Source organism: Eurosta solidaginis, chromosome X (genome assembly GCF_040869045.1).
Source record: "Eurosta solidaginis isolate ZX-2024a chromosome X, ASM4086904v1, whole genome shotgun sequence".
Taxonomy (NCBI): Eukaryota; Metazoa; Arthropoda; class Insecta; order Diptera; family Tephritidae; genus Eurosta; species Eurosta solidaginis.
Window position 1 is genome coordinate 168327329 of NC_090324.1, and position 27305 is coordinate 168354633.

Consider the following 27305-nt stretch of genomic DNA (forward strand, 5'->3'; position numbering starts at 1 on the left):
TGGTTTCCTATTCTAAAAGGGTCACTACCACCTTTTTCAACTACAAATTAAATGCTGGATCTTTAAACCGTTGTCGAGAGATAAAGGATCTGGGTGTAATTTTTGACAACCAACTCTCTTTTTCTGGTCACATCGACTTTATTATTTCCAAATCTTTTGCAATGGTCGGGTTTATTAGACGTAATTCCAGGGACTTCAAGGATCCGATGACTTTGAAGGCACTTTTTACGGCATTGGTAAGAAGTCGTCTGGAATATTGTTCGATTATATGGAGTCCATTCTATGAAGGGAGCTCACATAAAATTGAGAGAGTTCAAAGAATTTTCACCAAAATTGCTTTGCGTATGCTTCACTGGCCCGATGGCCTCCCATCATATATCAGCAAGCGTAAATTGCTCGGACTCCAGGCTTTGTATGACCGTAGAACTTGTATCTCACTCATGCTTGCCTATAACGTTATCAACGGTAATATAAACTGCCCTGATTTATCTAATTTATTCGTTTCATATATTCCACCACGTGATCTAAGGCACACCAGACTATTTGTTGAAGTAACTCATCGAACGAATTACGCGTTGAATGAACCCATATCCAAGGCTTTACACCTAGCAAATCAATATAGTGGTATCCTTAGCTTTAATAATAGCATTTATAAATTTAAGCTTGAACTTTTCTCTATTTTTAACTAGTCTGTAAGGAAGTTTGTACTTTTTAGACCGAAAATATAAATATAAAATATTGCGGCGCATGAACTTCAACGATCAAACAAAAATTTATTGCGATACTTCAACAGGCCAAAACAGAATCTATATACCTAAAAACTTACGTTTTCAAATTTTTACTTCGGTTCATGGGCAATCACATCCGAGTTCACGATGGAACCTTCGTCAAATGCGAGCCAAATATGTATGGCCAGCGATTAATAAAGACGTCGCTCGCTGGGCAAGAAGCTGCCTGCAATGTCAGCGAGCTAAAATCAGCAGACACAATCATTTCATACCTATCAAAATTCAGATGCCGAACAATCATTTTGATCACGTCTATATGGACATAGTCGTTCTGCCACCTAACAGAGGTTACCGATACTGCCTAACAATGATTGATGTTGTTGTTGTTGTTGTAGCGATTAGGTTACTCCCCGAAGGCTTTGGGGAGTGTTATCGATGTGATGGTCCTTTGTCGGATACAGATCCGATACGCTACGGTAACACATCACCATTAAGGTGCTGGCCCGACCATCTCGGGAACGATTTATATGGCCACATTGAACCTTCAGGCCATCCCTCCCTCCCCACCCCCAAGTTCCATGAGGAGCTTGGGGTCGCCAGAGCCTCGTCTGTTAGTGAAACGGGATTCGCCGCTCGAAGGTGAGGTTGACAATTGGGTTGGAGAAGCTATATATTGCGCTACACAACCCCTTGAATCCCAACAATGATTGATCGATTCTCTCGATGGCCATAGGCTGTTCCACTTCGAAACATCACTGCAGACGTAGTTGGGTAAGCTTTCTGGAACCATTGGATATCGCGCATTGGATGTCCAAAGTCAATAGCAACTGACCAAGGTACCCAATTTGAGTCTGCTCTTTTCAACTCACTATCTAAACCCATTGGCGCACAGCACATACACACAACAGCAAATCATCCGCAATCTAACGGCATGATAGAAAGGTGGCATCGATCACTCAAAGCCGCCCTTATGTGTCATGACAGCAGTCGGTGGACTACACTGCTACCAATCGTATTCTTGGGCCTCAGAACAAGTTTCAAAGATGATTTGCAAGCCTCTTCGGCTGAGTTTGTTTACGGGACCAATCTTCGCTTACCCAATGAATTTTTAGACCATCATGAGTCTACGAATAGCCCGTACAATTTTATCAACAGACTTAGAGAGCAAATGAGAGTACTACGTCCAGTCCCAGCAGCCCAACATGGTAAAATTAAGCCATTTTTAGCAAAAAACAGGAGCAGCTGCTCTCACGTATTTTTCCGAACAGATTCAGTGCGTACACCATTGGAACCACCATACACTGGGCCCTATGAAGTGATATCCAGACCATCCGATCGAGTTTTCACCATAAGGATCGGGAACGAAGATGTCCAGGTTTCTGTAGAACGGCTTAAACCAGCTTTCATTACTTCCTACCATTAATGATTTTTAATGAAGTTATTAAGAAGGGAATGATGTGGCAACGCCAAACAAATATATTCGCTGGCAACCATCGTCACGTTGACAAGTAATTTTTATACTCAGTTGAGCAGAGCTCACAGAGTATATTAAGTTTGATTGGATAACGGTTGGTTGTACATATATAAAGGAATCGAGATAGATATAGACTTCCATATATCAAAATAATCAGGATCGAAAAAAAATTTGATTGAGCCATGTCCGTCCGTCCGTCCGTCCGTCCGTCCGTCCGTCCGTTAACACGATAACTTGAGTAAATTTTGAGCTATCTTGATGAAATTTGGTATGTAGATTCCTGGGCACTCATCTCAGATCGCTATTTAAAATGAACGATATCGGACTATAACCACGCCCACTTTTTCGATATCGAAAATTTCGAAAAACCGAAAAAATGCGATAATTCATTGCCAAAGGCAATTAAAGCGATGAAACTTGGCAGATGGGTTGACGTTGTGACGCAGAATAGAAAATTAGTAAGATTTTGTACAATGGGCGTGGCACCGCCCACTTTTACAAGAAGGTAATTTAAAAGTTTTGCAAGCTGTAATTTGGCAGTCGTTGAAGATATCATGATGAAATTTGGCAGGAACGCTGCTACTATTACTATATATATGCTAAATAAAAATTGGCAAAATTGGATGAAGAACACGCCCACTTTTTAAAAAAAAAAAATTTTTAATTCAAATTTTAACAAAAAATTTAATATCTTTACTGTATATAAGTAAATTAAGTCAAAATTCAACTCCTGTAATGATATGATGCAACAAAATACAAAAATAAAAGAAAATTTCAAAATGGGCGTGGCTCCGCCCATTTTCATTTAGTTTGTCTAGAATACTTTTAATGCCATAAGTCGAACAAAAATTTACCAATCCTTCTCAAATTTGGTAGGTACATAGATTCTATGACGGTAACTGTTCTCTGTGAAAATGGCCGAAATCGGTGGAAGCCACGCCCAGTTTTTATACACAGTCCACCGTCTGTCCTTCCGCTCGGCTGTTAACACAATAACTTGAGCAAAAACCGATATATCTTTACTAAACTTAGCCCACCTACTTATCTGAACTCACTTTATCTCGGTATAAAAAATAGCCGAAATCCGACCATAACCACGCCCACTTTATCGATATCGAAAATTACGAAAAATGAAAAAAATGCCATAATTCTATACCAAATACGAAAAAAGGGATGAAACATGGTAACTGGATTGGTTTATTGACGCAAAATATAACTTTGGAAAAAATTTTGTAAAATGGGTGTGACACCTACCATATTAATTAGAAGAAAATGAAAAAGTTCTACAAGGCAAAATCAACAGCCCTTGGAATTTTGGCAGGAATACTGTTAGTGGTATTGCATATATAAATAAATTAGCAGTACCCGACAGATGATTTTCTGGTCCTGGTCCACATTTTGGTCGATATCGCGAGAACACCTTCACATATACATCTAAGGGCCACTCGCTTTTAAAACCCTCATTAATAACTTTAATTTGATATCCATATCGTACAAACACATTCTAGAGTCACCCCTGGCCCACCCTAATGGCGATATCTCGAAAAGGCGTCCACCTATAGACCTAATGCCCACTCCCTCTTAAAATGCTCAGTAACACCTTTCGTTTGATACCCATATCGTACAAACATTCTAGAGTCACCTCTGGCCCACCCTAATGGCGATATCTCGAAAAGGCGTCCACCTATAGACCTAATGTCCACTCCCTCTTAAAATTCTCAGTAACACCTTTCGTTTGATACCCATATCGTACAAACATTCTAGAGTCACCCCTGGCCCACCCTATTGGCGATGTCTCGAAAAGGCCACCTATAGACCTAATGCCCACTCCCTCTTAAAATGCTCAGTAACACATTTCGTTTGATACCCATATCGTACAAACATTCTAGAGTCCCCCTGGCCCACCCTAATGGCGATATCTCGAAAAGGCGTCCACCTATAGACCTAATGCCCACTCCCTCTTAAAATGCTCAGTCACACCTTTCGTTTGATACCCATATCGTACAAACATTCTAGAGTCACCCTAGGTCCACCTTTATGGCGATATCTCGAAAAGGCGTCCACCTATAGACCTAATGCCCACTCCCTCTTAAAATGCTCAGTAACACCTTTCGTTTGATACCCATATCGTACAAACATTCTAGAGTCACCCTTGGTCCACCTTTATGGCGATATCTCGAAAAGGCGTCCACATATAGAACTAAGGATTACTCCCTTTTAAAATACTCATTACCACCTTTCATTTGATACCCATATCGTACAAACACATTCTAGAGTCACCCCTGGCCCACCCTAATGGCGATATCTCGAAAAGGCGTCCACCTATAGACCTAATGTCCACTCCCTCTTAAAATGCTCAGTAACACCTTTCGTTTGATACCCATATCGCACAAACATTATAGAGTCACCCCTGGCCCACACTAATGGCGATATCTCGAAAAGACGTCCACCTATAGACCTAATGCCCACTCCCTCTTAAAATGCTCAGTAACACCTTTCGTTTGATACCCATATCGTACAAACACATTCTAGAGTCACCCCTGGCCCACCCTAATGACGATATCTCGAAAGGGCGTCCACTTATAGACCTAATGCCCACTCCCTCTTAAAATGCTCAGTAACACCTTTCGTTTGATACCCATATCGTACAAACATTCTAGAGTCACCCTTGGTCCACCTTTATTGCGATATATCGAAAAGGCGTCCACCTATAGAACTAAGGATTACTCCCTTTTAAGATACTCATTACCATCTTTCATTTGATACCCATATCATACAAACACATTCTAGAGTCACCCCTGGCCCACCCTAATGGCGACATTTCGAAAAGGCGTCCACCTATAGACCTATTGCCCACTCCCTCTTAAAATGCTCAGTAACACTTTTCGTTTTATACCCATATCGTACAAACATTCTAGAGTCACCCCTGGCCCACCCTAATGGCAATATCTCGAAAAGGCGTCCACCTATAGACCTAATGCCCACTCCCTCTTAAAATGCTCAGTAACACCTTTCATTTGATTCCCATATCGTACAAACACATTCTAGAGACACCCCTGGTCCACCTTTATGGCGATATCTCGAAACGGCGGCCACCTGTGGACTAAGGATCACTCCTTTTCAAAATACTCATTAACAGCTTTCCTTTGATACCCATATCGTACACACATATTCTAGAGTCACCCCTGGTCCACCTTTATGGCGATTTCTCGAAAAGGCGTTCACCTATAGAACTAAAGCCCATTCCCTTTTAAAATACTCATTACCACCTTTCATTTGATACCCATATCGTACAAACACATTCTAGAGTCACCCCTGGTCCACCTTAATGGCGATATCTCGAAAGGGCGTCCACCGATAGACCTAAGACCCACTCCCTCTTAAAATGCTCAGTAACACCTTTCATTTGATACCCATATCGTACAAACAAATTCTAGAGTCAGCCCTGGTCCACCTTTATGGCGATATTCCTAAATGGCGTCCATCCATAGAACTATGGCCTACTCTCTCTTAAAATACTCTTTAATACCTTCCATTTGATACACATGTCATACAACCACATTCCAAGGTTACCCTAGGTTCATTTTCCTACATGGTGATTTTCCTTATTTTGTCTCCATAGCTCTCAACTGAGTATGTAATGTTCGGTTACACCCGAACTTAGCCTTCCTTACTTGTTTCCTTTCTTTTTAATCTTAGATTCTTACCTTCATTTTGTATTAAGCCTTCAATAAAATTTCGTTGAGCAATTAACACGTGATATTTTATAGTTACATTGTCAAAGTCTGAATAATGTCCTGTTTCTTGGCAGTGGGATGTTAAAGCCGTTTTGTTGTCTAAAAATTGTTCCTTAATTTCATATTAGATCTATGTGCGGATATCCTTGTCTTCAATTTAGTTTTTGTAGTCCCCACATATACTTTCTCGCATACGTGGGACCAGTCTCCAATGCAAGGAATCTTGTAAACTACAACCGATTTTTCATGTGTTGAAATTTTATCTTTAAGATTGCTAAAAATTTTCCGTAGGGTGTTTTCATATGTGAAAGCTAACCGCACGTTCCCTTTTTGATAGTTTTTATGTTTTTATCGTGATAAATCTTCTCGCTGACGGATCCCACGTATGCGAGAAAGTTCTCATGTCTACCGCAACCTTATAATAAAACCAACAAAAGCTTGTGCATTTTTACAGACCCTCACAAACATAAAAAGTTTTCGTCTTCGTTTCACAACAACACTGTAATGCCAAATATATATGTATGTATCGATGTACTATTCGCCGTCTAATAATTTGTTGTTTTAAAGTTTTTATTTACAATTCCGGTTTTTCATTTGTTTACCCTGTTTGTTTAGATTTTCAATCGCTGTTTCTTTTTATAATTGTCATGTTAAATGTTAGACTTGAAAGCGCATTTGAAGATGTAAGTGGTGTTGATGCATAAATGAATGTTTTTATTTTATTATTAAAATTACGTATTGTTTTTTGCAGTCAGTCCTGATGATGACTTCAGAGTGAAGTCGAAATATTGACAAATAATTAAAATAAAACAAATTAAATTAAAAAAATTAAAAGTGTTTTATTTAATCCGGCCTTGAGCTCAAAAATAAAAAATAACAGTTTATACAGACGGCCAAAAAAGGTAATAAATCTTATAAAATTTGATGTGATCTTGAGTATTTTCGTGTGATGGCAGTTTATCGTATAGCTTCTTCCATACCTAGAATTTGGAATATTCGCCAGGACAAAGAATTTTAGGTCGATTTAAAGTATTGGTGCTTAACAGATGACATGGTAGGCAATAAAAAGCATTGATACTGGCACCCCACACTAACCAGTCACGCTCCACTTTCTCTCCATTTGGCAAGATTCTGTTTAACAACGAGATAGGAAATGCCTCGTCATGACAATCACGTGGAAAAATAACAGGGCATTTTTGATGGCCTCGACGAATTATTTCGTTGACTTCTTCAGATCGCAAAAACTCATTATTCACGATACCGATATCGAACTCGTTTAAATAATCTGGACTTTGATACAGAGTTGGTGGTATTGTTGGAAGACTTTTTGAAGATGAACCTTCATCAGTGTCATCACGAAAACTTTACGATCTCGGATTCATGTAAACATATATTTTTGTTGATGTTTTTATTGTCTCCTCAGGCCCAGGCAAAAAATTATTATCAATATTCGTTGCTTTTGAAATTCGGCTTAAAATTTGCACATGGAACAACTAAAGACTCTCCTGAATTAAAAGAAAAATGCCTTAGTACCTCTAAATTGCTGGCCCCCTGAGAAACACATTTTTGTTTGCTGTTTTTATTATCTCCTCAGGCCCAGGCAAAAAATTATTATCAATATTCGTTGCTTTTTAAACAGGGCTTAAAATTTGCTCATGGAACAACTAAAGACTCTCCTGAATTAAAAAAAATGTCTTAGTACCTCTAAATCGCGGGCCCCTGAGAAACCCCGGGCCCGGGGAATCCCCCATTCCCCCCCCCCCCCCCCACACTCTCGTCGGGCCTGTTCATAAGTCTCCTTCATATTTACGGCGTGTGCGATGGGTATTGCTGGCTTCTGATTGCCATTGTAAAATAAAACTGCTTTAAGGCTTTCTTTGTTACTATCAATAAATAATCTCCATTCACTTGCATCATATGTTTCGCCAAGCTTTCCAAAAAGGCCAGTTATATCATAGCAAAAACATATATTGTCTTTATTTCTATAAAAACAAGCATATGGCTTATGTCGCTCACGATAGGTAGTTATCGTAACCTGTTTTTCCAATACATTTCTTTCTTTTAGACGGGATGCAAGTAGCTCTGACTTATCTTTTGGAAGCTCTAGGTTTCTTATAAGATCGTTTAACAAAGACTGTGTCAGAGGCTTTGGGCAAAATCAGTCGGATATGCTGGAGACTTTTGAAGACGAAGAAATAGGCGATGGAGGAACTTCAGTATACGTATTATGTTGATTTTCAGGAAATGGAACTCCATCTGAATCTAGCACGGGAAGAGTAAAAACACCAGCTGAAGTCGTGGGATAAGACCAAATCATATGTTTTCCAAATCCTTTTTTTTGCTTAAACAAAAGTAACAGTTATCATTATGATCACATGTTTATCTCCACATCATAGGTTTTTCAATTTGCATATTTTCTCTGTGAAAAATTAGTATCATAAATATTTTTAATTAATAAATGTAATTGTTACTTACTGAGGGTAGGATTTCCATTTCTTTAAAATATATATACAGCTATCACAAATTGAATTTGGCGTCCAATATTGGCTCAAATTCTCAACATCTATTTTAAAATAATCCTTATATGAATTTTGTAGTGAAATAGTGAAATTTCTCCGCCCTTTTGCTGTAGTGTAAGGACCACATACATAACAAAATATATTCGGATCATTTTTGCAGACAAATTTTCTACTGTTATTATTCTTTTTTTTTTAATTCACTAACCAGTTAATAGTTGTTTACTGTTGTTGACAACTTGACTTTTCGCGATCAGGAATGCTAGTTAAATAACATTGAATGAACTAAATGAATTACTTAAAATAGTCGCAGGTCACTTCGATTTTCAAAAGTATGTATCTTTTTTTTTCGTTAAGTTTGTCACAATCGGCGACAATATACCATACAGGGCAGGCATCTAGTGAGTCTGTAAATTTTCTAACCACTACCTGCGAAAGGGTTTGAAAAAAAGGGGTTTTCAAAAAAACTTCATATGCTATGGGAAATGGCATGTGCAGGCTGGGATGTTCAATAGGTAGGTATAGCAGTCTCTATGACGGAGTGATAATTTGATTTTTTTGTTTTTATGGTTTAAGCATTCTAAGAACATCGCAATAAATGCCTCAAGGAAAAAGTTGTATATATTTGATAACAAATATATATGACCATACTTCTTTCTTACGAAAACCCACGTTGGCAACTTAAATTTTCTATACAGTATGAGGCATTTTTTCTTATGATCTGCGTTTGGCCTTAAGAAAAATTGACGGGAAAAATTTCTTGAGTGTCATTATGGAGTTTTCTCATTTCTGGCGATGCTCGTAGTAAGCTTTAAAAAGGCAAAGTTGCGCAAAATGTCATACCTAAATAATTTGTTTGTCAAAAACAATAATAGGCTTCATAAGCAAAATTTTCGCTTAATTGGGTATTTTCACTTTATTGTCAATAAAACCAACATTTAATCATGTATTTTCACGAAATAAGGTTTCAATTATTTATAATATTTACAGTTTTAAGACTGTAAAATAAAAATGGTAAGTTTTTAAAACCTTCGGTTTTTTGAAAAATAAAAAATGTTCGATTTTGCAAAAAAAAAATTTTTTTTTACATTTTTATGTGAATAACTCCACAACCGTTGATCATATAAAAAATTTTCTTATCAAGACTTGATGAAAATTTTGCGGTGAATCCACTGGTGTTTCTCTCAACGAATTTAGATAAGTAATTTCCAAGATATGATAAAATAAATGGAAAGACCTCCGTGAAAATTCGTGATTTTAGAAAAATAAAAAAAAAATCGTATCCATAGAATTTTAAATTTTGGATGTTTTTGTACTTAGGGGGCCACAATACATTGAAATTAAATAGTTAGACTACAAAGTAATTTCTCTTGTTGACTAGTGATATTCAATCAACAAAGATAGTCATACAAGATTCAGAAAGCTGAATGGGAAATGATTAAAGAGTTTCAATCACCTAAAGTAACCACATTTGATTCAATTCAACCATGTGATTGGAAAACTTCGTATATTCAGTTTTTTTTTGAACATTACGAGTATTCATATCTGACTAGTCCTGTTGTTAAATTATATGATAACTCATTATCTATTCAATTTTCAAATCCAAGTTGAGTCAATCCCAATTCTAAGGTTAATCACCTGAATGCTGAGTGGGCAATAGCTCTAAAACCAATTTTAAATGAAAAAGCAGAAAATATCCTGAAACGCAGAGAAAACCGATGTTAGCAAATTGTGTTTGCTTATTGGCGTACTTTAAGTTATAAAACACATTTATTATCCATGGGCCATTTCAGAGCAAATAGATCGATGGGTAATTTTTTTGTATTTGCGCTTGCATTACAAACAAAATGAGAAAAAAAGGAGTTCAAAATATGTAAAATTTCATAATTTCTCTTATGACTATTATTTAATTGAATTAAACAAGGCTCCAAATAATTCGTTAACACATTTTTTTTTTCTGTCAGTGCCAATTCGCAATGGATGACATCACGAACTAACAAAATTTGCTGATATCAAACAATTATTATTTTTTTTTACGAAAATGTTTATTGGGTATCATTGTAACTAGCATATCAGAATCTTATTCTTTGTGAAGATTCCAAACTTTGTTATATATAGTTTGAAAACTGTTTTTTTTCAATTTGCAAGCATTCGTGACACAAAACATCAAACTTTTGTTAAACGAAAAAAAAGTGCAAAAATTTCCAAATCTCTTTTGTAAAATTTGAGCTGAGTGATAACGAATGTCAACAAATGCCAAAAAAACAAAAAAATTCTTATGCAACAGCAGCAGTCATTGGCTAAATTTTTTAATACTCTTTAGCCCTTAGACTACTGGTGACTGAAATTGTCGTTAACGCTATGTTGTGGTCTGACAGACATACATACGTGCCACTAACCAAAAAAAGTTATTGAACAAACCAAATATGTTACAATATTTATTTCATTTAAAAATGTAGTCAAGAATTGTTCCAACAGATGTAATTTTTTTTTTTGTAGTTAATATGCCAGTCTGAATCGAGGGCCGAGTCGAGGAGTCTCTTGGTGTTTCTTCAACAATGCATTTGAAACACACTTTACTTGAGTGCGAATCACAAACCGGAGATTTACACTTCATGCAATGGAAACGCGTTTTCCTCTTTCTTTTATCCTGCTTAAAGCAAATACGACACACAGGCCGGTTAAAGGCAGATGGGACATATATAGGCAAATTATTTTTTATTGGCACTGAAGAAGATGGAGGCCGAAGAGAAATTGTTTATAAAAATACTAATAAGGTTTAAAAAATAATTTAAGTTACGAAAACATTGAAAAATTTCCTGGCATCTTTGATATACTCGAATCGCGATATATTCGGCTTGGCTTCTCGTAACTCCATGTGGGGTTTAACCAATTTATGTGCTAATTCAATCAAAAATTCCCGTTGTTTATCAGTTCCCCTGTTTGGGGATAATTCATCAAATATGATGAAAGAAGTGAGCGCTGAAATGTCCAGCATGTTGTAAAAGACAGCCCCATTAACGTTGGGAGTGTAATGTTCAGTCGAAATAAGAATGACAGACTCGTTTTTCTTTGGCACGTACGAGCATAAAGAAAAGTAACTTTCGTAGAAACAGAAGATGCTGCTGTTCAGTGGACGAGTAGAAGATGCAGGCAATTCTGGTGGAATGAATCTTTTATTCTTACGAACAGTTCCAAAGAAAGCTAAGTTTTTCGACATTAGACCGCTAGCTAATTCTAGAGACGAAAAAAGTTGTCAGCATATATTTTTCGTCCCGTGCGGAAATATTTTTAACTAAGTCCAACACAACCCGGTGACCTTGGTTTATTTTCCTTAGTTTGCTTTGTTTACCAGTATAAATTTGGCCCTTCAATGGATAACTCTATGTTGAGTCACAAGCCCACCAAACGTTGATTCCATACTTTCAAGGCCTCGATGGAATATAGTGTATGAATTTGGTTCTTCCACGATAAGCAAACAGCTGCTCATCAACCGTTAAAGGCACAGTTTCTACGCTGTAGTCTGACAGACCAAAACCTGGAAAAACGCACATATAACACAAAACCATGCTTTTTACACAAAAAATGGGACAAACGATATTGTTCTATACTGAAATAGAAACTCCCAATGGAACTTTATAAAGTCATAAGACAGTTTGTTGAAAAATGTTGCGGAACCCAAAAATTTTTATTAACATTTTTGAAAATGGTCTGTCAAACCACAACGCTAGTCCTAGGGTTAGTTAAAATACTTGTGAAAATTGTATTATATCGCATGAGTACTTTTGTTTTATTTAAAATAGCACTAAAATCGAAACATTCCCTTTTTTTGTAAAAATCGTTTCTATAACTAACGTGTAAGCTTCACAAAAATATTCCATTTTGTAAAGCAAAATTAGAGGAGAAATTAGAGAAAACACTCGAAAGGGACATTGCCCCGTAAAGGTTGGCCAGTCGGAGGAAGAGTTCTCAGGTTTCAAAGACCAAATCATATACTCTATGCTACTGACGAAACTAGACTACAAGTTATACTTACTTAGTGAGCTGCTGCATTCACTTCTGATGTAATGCCACCATGCAGATATTGCACTGCTACCATTAGCGTTGCTATTTTGAGCTGCTGTCAGTGGAAATGTTGACGTTGTTGCTATTCTTGCCATCGGGCGTAGATTAGACGGCGAGTTCGGTGTAATTGCACTGGCTTCACGCGTAGCATTTGGATTTTCCTCCGTTTGCGATTCATTTCCCTTCCACTAACCTCTTTCTCTTGCTGGATTGAATAAAGTTAAACAAAAGTTTACGATCAGCCACAACTGCTATCAAACTTGGTATGCTGTTCCATGGACTTACGTTCACGCTTCAATGGTCCTCACCTAAATACTGGGGTAGCGCTTCCCTTGCCGTATATACGTTCGGTAAGTCCCGTAAAAAGCACCATTGAGGTACTAGCCCTAGCATCCTTGTAGGGATTTAATTTGACCACGTTAAACCTCCTAATATATGACTTATTTCTTGTGAGTTACACGTTATTATTACATAATTTTTTATTCTTTTCTTGAGCCTCTTCTGTAATAAATTGTCCACTGATAAACCTAGTGTAGACATATCTATTGCTATTTTGTCGGAATCAATTGCATCAATATATGCACTATCTGTTTGTCGCTTCATAAATCTGCGTCGTTCATTGCACCAAATATTACCTCCAACACATCCACTGTTGCGTCTGCAAATTCCATTATCATGCTCAGATTCATGTTTCCTGCCAGCAGGACTGCTTTGCTCTTTTAATTTTGATTAACTTATATTCATGCAACTATCTTCACTGCCGCTATTAAGGCCATCCTCGGATGAAAAAGGTTCATAGTCAAAATCTCTGTCCTCATCGCCGATGGGATATGAAACTCTGTTTTATTTTCGTCCTTTGATATTACCTGCGCTGGCTCTTCATTCGGTGTTAATTTTTCATTTTTTAAATAATTTTTTTTGGAATAGACATGGCGGTCTCTACAAAATCAGAAACAAATATTTCCTCAACTGGTCCAATGCCACTTTGAGGCATCTGTGTATCATCTTTATATGAGTTGTGGTCATAGTTTTCGAGTAACATTTGCAAATTAGCTGTTGATTTGTTGATGGAGTTTTGAAGATAAGCGAACGTTTGTTGGACTTTATTTGCACGTTCGCTAAACTTAATTAATGATAGCACTAACTCATAACATTCACTGCAAATAACTTGTGGAAGTTTATCATCCTCTTTAATATGAATCCGCAAAATGTCCAGTATACCATTTGCCAAATCTTTATAGCACTTTAAACTATTATCATCCATAAACTCCTACGGACTTTGTCCTGTAATAACATTGATGTACCGAGCATCAGCTTTCGCACAGAGATGGCACCAGCTTCTCCACTTTCCACCCAAAATTGGATCAGAGCTTATAGCTGAACTGTCGGACATATTAATTTCAGCTACTTTTTGTATTGGAACACAAGATATTTCCGGATAAACGTTTAGGAAACAATTACTTTTGTATTTCAACCATTGTCACCTACTCTTTTGAGAATTGTGCATTTACATATTATTTGTTAGCAAAATATAGGAATGGGGAGGATTATTCATTTGTTTATAGTAACCGAATCCGCCACCGCCTACACGTTTCTCTGGATGTTTGCGCTTTGCACCGACTTTAAGATCCACCACAGGTGGCACTAAGAAGCTGAAACTTTTCGCTACTGCTTCAAGTCTAAAATATTAATATCGAATATTGTTTTCTAATGATGTGAATCGCAGGCACGTACATAAGACTTAAAAGCTTCCTTGGCAGATTGATTGAGGAAATAATTTTTGGTAATAATTTTCTACAACTTTAATTGAATATCTGCAATTTTCGACCACGAAAATTCAAACTCATTGAGTGGCACTTTGGCTGCTTTTAAATAACGCAAAAATCCCAATTCTTCTGGGCCTAGGAAAAGTAAAGCATGACCGGAGCTGCAGATACTACGCGCAGTACGACCAACGCGATGAATGTATTCTTTTGGATCATCTGGTGGATCATATTGCACTATCCAATCTACTTGCGGAATGTCCAATCCACGCGCTGCCACCTCTGTACATAGTAAAACGCCGTCAGACGCGTTGCGAAATTGGAAGAATGTGGTCGTACGTTTTGTTTGCTTCTGTTTTCCATGTATAGACATTACCGGTAAATCGATATAGTTAAATAATTCGTGATGATATTTGACCGACATGCAGGAAGTAAAAATTACCATTATCTTCGTCCTACGATTTTTTTTAAGAAAAGTAAAAAGAACAAGTAAACGCTTTTCCGAAGGACACACGATGTAACCTTGTTCCAAGCCGCTAACAGTTGTTACCTCTTCATGATCATTTAAACCCACATAGAAAGGTTCCTTTTTTAATGCCAATTTCGAAAGCGCTTGAATTTTTTTCTTTTTGTGTAGCTGAAAACAGCATAGTTTGGCGATGTTTTTGGCAGCAGATTAACAATTTGCTTCAGCTCTTCTTCAAATCCAATTTCTAATATTCGGTCCACCTCGTCAAGTATCAAGCACTGCAGGTTTTTATATAGACAATCAAGTGAATTTTGCAAGTGATTCAGCAAGCGACCTGGCTGTAGCTACTAATATGTTAATACCTATGCCTAGTTTTTCACTCTCTACCCGAAGATTTGAACAACCCATCACTAAACCATAAGTGCGATTGTGATGTACCATTAACTCTTTAAGCACACCAAACGTTTTCATCGACAATTCTCTTGTTGGTGATATAATAATCACTCCAGTGCCATTTCGTGGCATAAAACGCAATTTGTTAATTAGTTCTACATCTGGTATAAGAAAAGCTAGTGTTTTGCCTGAACCTGTCTTAGCACCACCTACTAAATCACACCCTTCTAACAATGGTGGCAAGGATTTAGCATGTATTTCGGTCATTTCTGTAAAGCCCATTTCTTCGATTGCTTTTAAGGTAGCTTTGGACACACTACCTTTGAGTGAAGCAAATGAGCGATCATTTGGATTTCGAGCTGCTGATACTTGCTCTTTAGTTACGGCTTCTGCTGATGCATCTTGATTGCTGTTTGTAGATATTTTGTTTGGATTTTGTCCATGTTGCCTATTTCTTGAATGTTTTTGAACACTTTTAGTTTGTTCTTGTTCTTCACCTTCTTCGTCAAAAGAGGGCGTGTGCCAATTGGTAGAAAAATTAGTGGCATAGATTTTTATCGGAATGGCCATTGGATGACTGACAGGATAAAAAGGGAAATTCAAATTTGGGCGATAAATAAGGACTTAGTAAAACCCCGCCAGTGACAATACCGTTGTTTAATCGCTCATAGTGGCGTATCGTTCAGTTGGCGTTTTACCCAGGTATTGTAATTGTTAATTTTGACCTCAAATCTATGGCTAATGAGATTCCGCTACTACGGACGAGCAATGTCCGACATCATAAAGTGTGCTATAACTTGCCCATTGACGGATGTCACATGGAAACTTCTGTTGTTGAGGTTGCCGCGCCTCAATATACTACGTTATGCATTTTTAATCTCATCTGGTAGGCCCTGCTTGTAGAAACCATGACAGAACCTGCAAAGAAAAAATCCATTAATAAGGGCATAAATGGGCATCGCAAAGGTGTGACAACTGACAGCGCGGCCGACGCCGCAGTTGGAGCACATCTTTGCGATGCCGGTATCTCTAACATAAAACGAAATTTGACCAAAATCAATAAGCTCCATGCCCAATCTCCACCTAAAAAATAAAAGAATAAACTAACATAATACATTGTTAATTATAAATTAAATCATCAATATTAAAATTTACTTACCATTTTCTCATCAATGATCCACATCATACTCCAACCACGCGTAAAAATGAAAATAATGAAGCAACGGCGCAATGAATCGAATTTACCGTTTGATTCAATTTTGTGGAATTTACACTATATACATAAGTATGTATAAATGTTCGCGAGAATTTTTTTTTTCGTTTTTGCCGTGGTATGCTTATACCAGTGCGCGGACGTTAAATAATTAAAATGTTGGTAGTGGTTAGATTTTTCCAATGTACCAAAAATACTGCCACAAAATAATCGATTTCGGCATGTTATTCGGAAATTATTCGCACAAAAAAGGGGAAGGGGGGGGGGGGGGGGGGGGGGGGGGTAGGACATGTTGTTTTCAACAACAAACATCACAATCAGTCAGGATTGAAGGTTCGGTACTGAAAATCCGAGTCCCGAAATGAAAAAAGTTTCGGAATGAAAAAATCAGCTCTTTCTACTGCTGTAGTCCCAATGACAAATATATACATATAAATTCTCATGGTATCAACTCACCACACCAACCATCAGCATAAAAAAACACCATACGACAGGGTTGCACGGAACATTTCGCATAATGATACGGGCAGAGAGAACCCGTCGTGTACAAAGCCTTGCCAATCTGACAAGTGAGGTCAGAAACACTCAGCAGATTAGGCATTTGCCACTTTAAATAATTTTTTCCACACGCAGCAACGGACTCGGTCGCCACCCGAACGCGTGAAATATTCATCATAAGTAAACGAGTTTCCTTTTGTTTTCTTCCAAATTCTCTGCATTGAATGACTAGCTACGCATCGTTGCGCAAAAGAACCGTACGCCAGGCCGCTCGCTACCCCAGGCTGTGCCCTCTATGTGACGCTCGACATCCGATTCGCTCGTGCACCGTCTACAGGGCGAAGACCCCTCTTCAACGGTTGTGCGCGAGATCATCCACCTTAACTATTGCCAAAATTGTTTATCGATGGTACATCGCACGAAAAATTGTTCCAGCGACGGCAGGTGCCGACGATGTGGCCGACCACACTACATTTACCTATGGAAGATCTTCCACGACAACCAGAGCCCTATAAGAGTTGGGTACAGCAAGTGGAAGAGGAGGAAGAGGAAGAGCGCGAAATGATACGGGCATTCAGAGAGAGTAGGTCCAACAAGCAGGAGAAGATACGGATGAAGTGCTATCCATTCACGCTTCTGAGTCAGCATTTTATCGAGATGCACCGGAAAATCGCCAGGCGGAAGCAATCAAACGGTCGCCACCACAGGACATTGGGGGATCGACCCACGGCCGCTCCGACCCATGTTAGCCCATGAGAAACGAAGCCAGAGGTGCGCGCAATCACGACCTTTCCGCTCCCCAAATAAACGTCGCATTCAGAATCATCCCATCCGCCATGATCGCAGACTGGCTACTCGGCCACGCCAGCTGCACCGCACGATGGACTCCTCCCACAACGACGGCAACCAAGAGCGTAGACTGGCCCCACGGCCGCGCCAGCTACCTATCTATTCGGCATTTTGTAACGGTATTCCCTATGATTAACACTATTTTGGGCCCAACTCTGCGACCGATGGCAAGTCTTGCGCCGACTGCGATCGTGAAGGTGGAAGCCGGGGGGGCGACTGCATCTCATTCGTGCGCTTATTGACGCATGTTCTCCCCGCACACCGATCGATCGCAGGCTGGCGCAGGATTTAGCACTTCCGACCACGCTGCCGGAGAGGTCGGCTGTTTTGTGCGACTCCGCGGGAAACATGGCAACAGCAGGACGGTGACGACCCATGCGGTATGCATCCGTGACTTTCAGCGTGTCAGCCCTTCGCATAGTGTCGACACCAGCATTGCGACTCCCTACGCACATGTCCGCCTAGCTGATCTACACTTTAATGCTTTTACACCTATCCGCCTTGTTCTCGGCGCCGACGTCTATGCCGAGGTGATAACACCGGAAATTTTGCCCCATCTTTCGGAGAGCTGCTCGCGCAAAGTAAGATCTTCGGGTGGGTACTTTCTGGGACCCACCCGATCTAGTATGCCTTAAGGGTTATTTGTTTTTTTTTTACTTTTTATTTTATTTAAGTTTGTGCATTTAAATAGTACGCTTACTTTTTATTTTGTTTAAGTTTGTGCATTTAAATAGTACGTTTACTTTTTATTCTATTTAAGTTTGTGCATTTAAATAGTACGTTTTTTTCGAAATAAATGGAGTCTTTCTTTAAACGGCAAGAAATATGCACGCGTATATCTTCTTACTTCACTTATCAATCCCTAGCCGTAGGCAAACATGGCTCGTCAACCTCTAACTACGACGTGCCCAGTGGCGAATGACCGAGGCATCAGCAACCAAGCTTGCACACTATGAAAACCATCTTGCGTGCCGCCAAGCCGGCGGGCTGGCCGTCGTTAAGTTAAGTTAGTTATAATTAATTATAAGTTTTTTATTTTTTCCTCTTCTTCACAGCCGGTGATCCTTGGACGACTGTGAGGTTGCGCACCGCAAGGGGGCGGCATGTTTAGGCCCTATGCCTAACTTTTTCTAGATTGGCGGCGCCCCTCCCTAAAGTTTTAATAACATTTCCAGCCACCCACACTCTCACGCCACCATTAGTGTGCATGCATGCACATGCATGTTTTTCGTACATATGCATGTGTGTGTATGCAGGTTGTCAGCACCCATGCACGTATATGTTGGGGTGATTGTGTGTGTAGCTTTCCCCTTCTAAACACCAGAGGACTTTTCGCGGCTTAGCGGTTGTCATCAACGGGACAACCGGCCTTTTTTTCGATCAACCGCCAAGCCGTTCACATCGCCCAGGATCACCATCGCCGTCATTTGACATACAGGTAACATTATATCCATTGTAATTTACTTTCACTTGAATCAAATATCCTTTTATAACGAGGAAATCCCTCCTATGTTTTCTTTGTTTATTTCGAGTGAACTACCAACCCGAGATCGACCCTTGTGCGCCTACCCACTGCCGGTTTACGACGCACTCAGGCCGAACAATAGGCATATCATATGAAAGCTCCTGACGAAGGCTTAAACCCCTTTCAGATTTTTGAGTTCATAATTGCATATCTATAATGTTATAAGTTAGTTCCTATAGGGGTTAATGCGCAAGCACGAAACATATGTTTGACAGTTGCTTATATCTTTGTTCGTTGCTATACTTTTTTCTTGCTTATTAATTTTTTCCGTGCAACTACCGCCACAAATATTTTGTGCTCAACAAAACTATTAAAACCCAATAAATGTTAAGTAGTATAATTAAATATACAGCAAGTGTGTCCAGCATTGTTTATTCATTGGAATTTGGTAAGCCGCTACCCGCATACAGTCCACTACGTAAAGCAAACCGCCTCACCATTTTTTGATCCTTCCGCGCCGGATATCTCGCACCGCATTATATTACATTTCTTCAAAAGCTGAAGAAACTATTTCTCATCATAGCCTTCAAATTTGAAGCACCGCATTGTCCGCATTTACTTCAAAAGTCTGAAGAAATCATCGCAACCAGAACCTTCAAATTTGAAGCACCGCATTTCCCGCATTTACTTCCAAATCTGAAGAAATCATAGCAACATAACCTGTAAATTTGAGACACCGCATTTTCAACATAATCGCCAGAATATTTCGCCAACTAGCTACGCTGCTGATACCGCATATTTCAACAACAACAAACCGTATGTATTAAAACATATTTGCTTATAATACTACGAATTTATTGCAACCAACAAAGCTATTGCTACATATTTTAATTCTACGCTGTAAATTTCATACACATATACTTACAATTTTTAAACTAACTCGCCCTTGCATAACCTTGAAAAAATAACCTGCAACATGTCGACACATGTAAAACCCCGTGACTCTGCACTTAATGCAATTAAAAGGTATATGGTAAAGAGCAACGACGAGGCATTTTTGTTGGACATTGATAATGTCGAAAGCTATTTGGTGCTCCTTAACTAACAATGGGTGCGCTTCAATTCAGAGCAAGACGAAGTTGAAAAGTCTTGTGGAGTTGAAAATGTCGCGGTAGAAGAAGAAGTACGCATACAGGCAGAGACTTATTATGCTACAGCCTTGGCAAACTTTAGGAGAGTTCAGAAATTCCGCGTTAGCTCACCAAATCAACCGACACATGCACCAGAAAATGCTCATGTATCAGCATCGATTCGTTTGCCAAAAATGGATCTCCCAACTTTCGCGGGTGATTCCACAGAATGGGTCGCTTTTTATGATGCCTTTACCTCGTTGGTGGATGTCAACGCTTCCTTGTCGGGCGCTCAAAAACTCCATTATCTACGTACCTGCTTAAAGGGGGATGCTCTTAGTATAGTCAGTGGGTTTAAGATAAGCGATGCAAATTATACAGAGGCGTGGGAACTTCTTAAGTCGCGTTATAAAGTAATGCGAGTTATGATCGACGCACATCTCAGGGCAATATCACAGATTCCCAAAGCTACAAACGACACCGCCGACTACATCGAGAGCATTCTCAACGCGTTTCAACAGCATATACGAGGACTCAAGGCATTAGGGCGTCCTATAGACTTTTGGGATGATTGGTTAGTTTACGAAGTTGTAAGCAAACTCGCGTTTGAGACGCGCAAGCAATGGGAGTTGTCGCTCATCAGCGATGAGCCTCCTACTTTCGAGCAGCTTACGACATTTCTAGAAGTGAGGTGTCGTTCTTTATCGATGCTCATCACACCAGCAACTCAATCGTCGGCAGCCAAGCCAAAAACTGTCTGCAAAGCAACCAAGTCGTTCCACACGCTATCAAAGCCACATAACGCGCGTTATGCGTATTACAACGCTTCACACAAAATTTACGCTTGTGAATCGTTTCGGAATTTGGACTCATCAGCTAAATCCAAGTTTATCAAAGACACTAAAGCATGCACAAACTGCCTTAGTACAGGGCATTACAAAAAAAATTGTAATAGCTCATCCACATGTCGCGTATGCCATCAAGGTCACCACACTCTGCTTCATAATGCTCTAGGTTCGCCCGAAGCTAACCGCACCGCCGCAAATACCGCTCTCGTCAACACTCCTGTACGCGAATCTCTCGACGCAGAAATAGCTAAGAATACTGTTGCTCCTTGTGTCTCGTCCTGCATGAGTTCTCACCCGCTACCCGCTCCGCCAAAAAAGTCGTCTTAGCTACCGCTCTAGTTAGAGTTCGGCACAGCGCCGATAGTTGGCAAACCGCTCGTCTTTTGTTTGATACCGGATCGCACGCATCCTTTGTTACAGAGTCATGCGTACAACGATTGGGGTTACCAGGCATATCTTCGAACGTAACGGTAACTGGTATCGGTTCAACTCAAAGTGGTCGCTGCAGAGGCGAAACTGCTTTATCCCTTGCTTCTCATTATTCCAATGAATGTTATGTTATCAACGCTTTAATTTTACCCAAAATTACATCTGAGCTGCCAACACATCCAATTAATATCACCAATTGGTCGCACGTTCAAGATCTCTTCTTATCTGATCCCCAATATATGAAGCCTGGCCGCATCGACGTGTTTATTGGGATGGATTTTATGGATGAATTGATTTGCGAGGAGCTTCGCAAGGGTCCACCCGGTACACCAATGGCACAGAAAACGGTATTTGGATGAACGTTGTTCGGTAGCCTAGAAAGGACACGCGCGCTAAATCTACAGTCGCTGCACTGCGACGTGAAAATAGAAAGAGCGCTCACTAGGTTGTGGGAGCTTGAAGAATCGCCACGCAAATCGTATTTCACGCACGAAGAACGCATCTGTGAAGAGCATTTTGAAACCACGCACCACCGCACTCCTGATGGGAGGTTTGTAGTTGAACTACCGCTTAAACTCAATGTTATACTGGGCGAATCGCGTGAATTCGCACCTAGACCTTCAGCGCATTGTGTGGCGCTTCGATTCCAACTCGCCCATAAGGGATTATCGGATGCTGCGTGTAACATATTGTGTTGCGGCTGCATCTCCCTTAGCCGTTAGATCGTTACAGCAGACAGCTAAGGATTCGGTCAACCCATGCAACCCAGCCATTTCTGCAATTACGCAGGATTTCTACATGGATTATCTGCTGACAGGTGCATCCTGCAGTGATGACTTAAAGGCCATACATCAGAACGTATCTACAATTCTTCAAGAGGGTGGTTTCGAGCTGCGGAAATGGGCCACGAACTGCGCGGAGGTTAGGGAGAATATTTCAAACATATCTCAGTCTATTTCGCATTATATAGTCGATGACAAAATGCATTGGGAATCATTTGGAATACTGAGGAAGACTACATTACGTTCGCAGTTAATTTACGAAACCCTCCTATCGCTTTAACAAAGAGAGCATTCCTTGCTGACGCTAGCACATTATTCGACCCTCTCGGGTTACTGGCTCCGGTGATAGTCAAATCGAAGATATGGTTCCAAGACATATGGCGCGCTGAAGTTGGTTGGGACGACTTGGTACCACATGAAATAGCAAGACCTTGGAAGGAACATCGTACACAATTAGAATCGCTAGCCAATGTGAGAGTTGACCGCTAGATCGGCTCTGGAGTCGATGAAACCTTTACCGAACTGCACGTCTTTTCTGATGCATCTGAGCGAGCATATGCCGCTGTATTGTACGCGCGAACTGTATACAATGATGGTCGAGTCACTGTAGCACTAATCTCCTCAAAGACTAAGGTGGCGACTATTAAAACGACCACGTTATCGCGATTGGAATTGTGTGGTGCTCACCTCGCTGCGAAGTTAGTAAGAAGTGTGTTGAGTAGTTGGAAAAACATATCATATCCCCTCTTTGCGTGGACCGATTCGACGATAACGCTAGCGTGGTTGCAATCTCATCCGAGTCGGTGGGAAACGTTTGTTGCCAATCGCGTCGCAGATATAAGTTACTTTCGCTCTTCAAAATGAAAACGAAAGAGGGTTTTTTATGTTTACTTTATTTTTGATCACCGAATACAATCTCGATTAGAGCCTGGCAAAAGACTAAACGTAAATAACAGAATCAAACTATTTTATCCAAAGCGGTGGCGAAGGCAGCAGTGGTCGCAGTTGATATTGTTGTTGCATTTGTCGCATTCGCCGTTGTTTATCATTCATTTCAAAGCATTGTTGTTGTTTACTTCGATATTGTCACGCGCACCTTCACAGACATAGCGTCAGCGTTTTTGGTGTGAACGGATGTTCACATTAAATGCATTAGTAGGTTTCATATTCGGCAATTCATATGGGAAGATATTGTTTCCCATAAATTTGCTTAGCAGGTGTTAACTACCTTCACAGACATAGCGTCAGCGTTTTTGGTGTGAACGGATGTTCACATTAAATGCATTAGTAGGTTTTCATATTCGGCAATTCATATGGGAAGATATTGTTTCCCATAAATCTGCTTAGCAGGTGTTAACTACTTCCCCCGTAAAAACGGAGCTGTCCTCAGCTTCTTTTATAACTCTTTTTACTGCTGCTGCACTTTTGCGTTGCTGATAAGATTTCCAAATTGTAACTATTGCGATAAAAGTTACAGCGATGATTATTAGGAGGAATAATGACATTGAAAATTGTTTTGAGTGTGTGTGTGTAATTTCCCGCAGGGATGCAATCTGGTCTAGATTTTCCAAGTTTCCACGATGAAGGTAAGGTAAGGATAACAGGGGAACAAGCTCGGTCATATTCAGTATTTCAGCTGGTGCAGCTCTCGGATAGGAGCGAACAGTTCTCTTCCAATTTGTGTAGCTGACGTTGTTAATGCTGGCGTTATTTTTGAAGGATACAAGGAAGGTACCTTTAATTTTTACTTGAGGGAAACTGTCTTCGCGTACTTCAACCGTTTGATCGTTGATGACCACCAATCCATCGTCAATTTCTTCCAGAGGAGCCATATGGTCAGCTGGTATCGACTTGCATGCAGCTGGTTGACGGCTCAATATATTCAGTAAGCAAGTGTTCCTTGTGTTTGTAATTCGACAGATAGTTTTTGATGTTGTTTCTTTACAGTTATTAAGTTGATGATACTCGCTACTACACTCCGCCACTATGCTTGCTTCTAACATTATTGCTTTCCTATTATGAATAACTGGCCTGATTACAAGTTTGGTGCATATTTGACTTATAATAGGATACCTGATTATAAAATACATATTTTCTTCATTTTGCAAAATTTTGAGGGCTGAAGCCGTTAACAGATCGCTTACAGTAATGTTATTAGAATGCTCTTTGGCAATAAGCTTATTAGTTTCTTTATTATTTAACAAAATAGGATTTATCATTTGTAGTTTACCTAAAGCCACTGAATAAATAATTGTCTCAAGCTCATCTATGATGTGTCTATTTCTGGATGACGCGACTTCAAAAAGGTGTTCAGTATTAATATCGTGTTTCTTTGTAGCATTAAGTAACCTGTTAACGGTGTCGGTCAATTGATTTATCTTTAGCTGTGTTTCGGTATTAATGAAGATCTGTCTGTTATTCGATTCGATTAAGGCTTCCTCCCGAGTAGATACCTGGTTGAAATCGTCAAAGTCCGGGGTTCCTGCAATATATTTCAATGCAGTTCCCAGGAAGTTGATGCTTCTGGCATGGCGATGATGAATTCTTAGTGAATCCAGCAATCGCATAATTTGGTCTGCGTCTAGTTGTAATAATTTCTTTATGTGTGACTGTGGAAAGTAATTTAGTAAGTTTTGTGTCTTTTGAAACAGCTTCGTAATAAGTCAAATTTTGATGATGAATGAGGTAATCATACTTAGAAAATATTGCAACTTCTCCAGTCACAACCTCAATGTACGCAGCGCTCGTGTAGTTTAATATTTTACCTTCTGTACCAATGACCGCCACAATCAGACAGATCACCAACGGGCGCTGAAAAAAAAAGGAGAAAAAGGTCATCTAAGATTTGCTTTGTGAACCCTTCTGCCGTCGACCAGAACTGTTGTGCCTAAATTTTTAGTAACTGTTCCTTCCAAGTACAGCTTAGTAAACTTATTGCCTATCCTCTTGTTGGTTTTCACAAACACTTTGTCACCTGGATGGTAAGACTTAGTAAGGCAATTCTGGTTCCTATTCTTTAGATCGTTATGCTGTTTCTTAACTACCCTATCTCTTATATCGTCAAGAAATGCCTGCACATTGTGATGAATGATGTCAATTGGTCTTTGTTTTTTTACTGAATGAATAGTTCTATTGTACTTGTAAGCGGAGAGGAGAATAAGGTCATTTGTGTCGTTTAAGCCCTGGGTCAACTTAATGCAGCGGCCTATTTCTGTAAGCGTGCTGTGAAATATTTCCACCTGGCCATTTGTAGTACTGTGGTGAGGTGGAATTGTGTAAATGGAAACATTGAAGTGGTCTTGCAATAGGGCTCTTATCGTACTTGAGTTCAAAGATTTTTCGTTGTCACAGATAAGATATTTTGTGTCCTTGAAGAAGTTCATAATTTTGATTATGGGTTCCTTTAAATCTACTATCGATCTTGTCGGAATTGACTGGACCACAGCGAATTTAGAAAATTTATCAATGCAAGTTAAAAAAAATTTTTTGTCGGTTGAATAAATATCCATGTGCAAAATTTCGCCAGGCCTACCTGGAATGGGAGTTTCGCCTATTCCAGGGTTAGGTGGGTGGCGTTGATATTTAGCTTCTTTGCATGTTTTGCATGAAGAAATGATATCCCTCAAGGTTTTTGAAATGTTGGGAAAGTAGTAGTCTCTAAAACCTGATTAATGTTTTCCTTCAGTGAGCGGTGAGCTCTGTTATGCTCAGACTGCAAAATCTCCAGCTGGTCGTCCTTGTTAAATATGTCGGTTACTTGAAGATTCGTGTAGACGAACTTGACCCCTGGAAAGCGCAAAAGTATTTGGTTCTGAATTTTCCCCAGCACAGGAAGTTCACACAGCAATGCGTTGACTCTATTAGGGTCTAGGCAATTCTTTATTAGGGTGGGTATTCTTTCGAGCTTATTGAAAATAATGCGATGCTTGATTTGAGTTTTGAACAGAATTTTCGTAGTTACGGATTCATTGTCCCCATTTTCAAGAATTATTTGGTTCCCGAAACAATTGATAGGATTCTTAGCTGTTTTAGTCGTCATTGTTGAGGATTCCTCACTATGAACAGTTTCATCAGATCGGTCAGTGCTAAGAGCATTAATATGCTGTCTTGACAACGCGTCAGCGACAACATTTTCCTTTCCGGGTTTATAGTGAAACCTAGGGGAGAACTCCTCCACAAAAGATCTCCATCGCTTTAGTTTTGAGTTCGGATTCTTATCCGAAATTGAGAAGGTCAAAGGTTGGTGATCTGTAAATATGTTAAGGTTTTTGACACCATAAAGGTAATTTCTCAGCTTTTGTAATGCCCAAACAATGGCGAGTAATTCTCGCTCGTTAGTAGCATAATTCTCCTCAGTTTTGGTCAGTGTACGTGAAATCATAGTAATAGGCCGACCTCCTTGAGAAAGAACTGCTCCCAAAGCATGAGAGGATGCGTCCGTAGTTAAGTCGAAGGGTTTTTGAAAATCGGGGTAAAGGAGAAGCACATCCTCGGATGATAGAATATCTTTAATTTTCCTAAAGGCATTGTGGGCTTCTTCGTCGAATTCAACATTAGTTTTCTTTGAAGCTGTGCTGCTTACTGTTCCGTTTTCGCCTCGTAAGTACTTGGTGAGGGGTTTAGCTATTGACGCATAGTCTTTTATGAAGCGTCGATAGTAACCTGATAGCCTGAGCGCAATGCTCGAAGTGTTCTCGGGACTTCATAATTAACAATATCCTGAACTTTGTCCTTTGACGTTTTGATACCACTTTGTGAGACCACAAATCCGAGTAATTCGACCTCTGTTTGGAAAAATTGGGTCTTTTCTAAAGAAATTCTCATATTAGCCAAATATAACTTCCGAAGGACACGGCTGACATCGCTGAAGTGACTCTCGTAATACTTGGAAAACACGATTATATCATCGATGTAGACGTGGCATATTTTTCCTATCTCCTCCCTCA

At 39.6% G+C, this 27305-nt stretch overlaps 1 pseudogene; it reads right to left on the reverse strand.

Annotated features, from left to right (window-relative positions):
* Positions 1-14027: 14027 nt before the first annotated feature.
* Positions 14028-15564, reverse strand: LOC137235239 (probable ATP-dependent RNA helicase pitchoune; annotated as a pseudogene).
* Positions 15565-27305: the final 11741 nt, after the last annotated feature.